A 1746-nucleotide genomic window follows, 5' to 3' on the forward strand; every position below is an offset into this window, starting at 1 on the left:
TGCTAGGAGACACACACACACACACACACACACACATATATACACACAGTACTGTGTCCAGTAATTGTAACTCCTGAGGTGGTTGGGATGGACCACGTACTGTACATTGTATAAATAAATATAGATATTTGTACTTACACACTCCTAGTTTACCAAAATGTTTCACTAAGTGCCTGTAAATAGTAGATTTAGCATTTTGTTGAACTCCTTATTACGCACAAACCCTCATTCACATTGTTGTCCACAAGGTGGCGATGCAAGTTCAAGTAATAAACCTGAAAAATGATTATCGGGTATGACAAAATTATGATCCGTGCCTCTCTCTTTTTACCCAGACATTATTAAATGTGTAAAAGTTTTAACACAGCTTTGTCTATGTTTTGCCACCTCTTTGTGTGACACAGGGTCCTGAGATGAGGACCTTTAATGGGATGGACCAGTGTGTGTTCAGTCCTCTATGTGATCTTTCTCCAGCTTTTCACTCCCATCTGGGCTGTAGAAAGCATCCAGCGTATTAAGAGATATGAATTTCATAGAAGCAATAACATCCACTGTTCATAGCTCACTTTGAAACTCCATTAAATATATTTTCAGACATCCTGCTGAACCCGAAACTGTAATCTGTCACCTGAATTTAGTGGTGGTCTCTGCAATGAATAGTTTCCTTGGGTGACACTTTACAGTTCATGAATTAATACTCGGATATCTCAAAATGGTATGAAATTTGGTTGACAGATATTCTTTGGATCAGCTAATTAGATGCTAATGATCTGGATCTGGGATTTCCAGCATTAGAAGATTATTGTTAAAAATATCAGTGTAAAAAGGAGGGCCTCTCTTAACATCAGTTAAAAATGACAGACAAGTTTAAGGGGAAAGAAAACTCCTTTTAATAGGCATTAAAACACAAAAGTCAGTTCCATAAAATCATTCATTGTTAAAACATCAGTTTTTACTGTTATTGTTAATGTAAACACAGATTGAATTCTACAGTACAGTATTTTTTTTAACCCCTTCATTACCCTGCATAGACATACTAAATAGCACTCCACTGGAACTCGTCATTAAAAACGTACATTTACCTCAATGCAAGCAGACAGTGAGACAGTGAGTACACAGACAACAGGTAATGCCTTTCTAAAATGGGTCGAGTGGTCAGCTGCTTTCTGCCAGGATTTTAAAGGCAACTATTTGAGATTATAATAATAATAATAATCATAATAATAATAATATAGCACTTTTCTTAGATGTTACAAAGAGCTTTCCAACAAAAAAGGCAATACATCTCAAATACTCTAAAGTGAAAAAGTGTAAACATAAGAAGAACGTTAGCTAGCTCCATGATTCATTATGTTACTTGTGTTTTTTCACAGTGCTTCATGGTGCCTGTGTAATTTTTTTTTTTAATTTTTTTTTTTACATATTTTCCCCATTCCCAAACAAAAAAAACACCCTGGTGTAATCTAAAAAAAATCCCTGCTCTGCAAGAATAATGTCTTTTATAAAGTTCTTCTCTAGATCATGCATTTCTATCTGAATGCTTTTAGAATTATATTTTTTTGTGTCTAGATAATGTAGTTCTAGGACTAGACTTTCTTATCATGGGATACACCACAGACAGACGAATGGTGATTTGGTGGAATAAAAAAGAAACTTACTTATAAACATAAGTGCCTTTCAGTCGGTGATTGATCAAGCGTAGTAACAATACAAAAGAATCCAAAGTATAAATTCAAATACTTGCAC

This window comes from Centroberyx gerrardi, chromosome 23 (genome assembly GCF_048128805.1).
Source record: "Centroberyx gerrardi isolate f3 chromosome 23, fCenGer3.hap1.cur.20231027, whole genome shotgun sequence".
Taxonomy (NCBI): Eukaryota; Metazoa; Chordata; class Actinopteri; order Beryciformes; family Berycidae; genus Centroberyx; species Centroberyx gerrardi.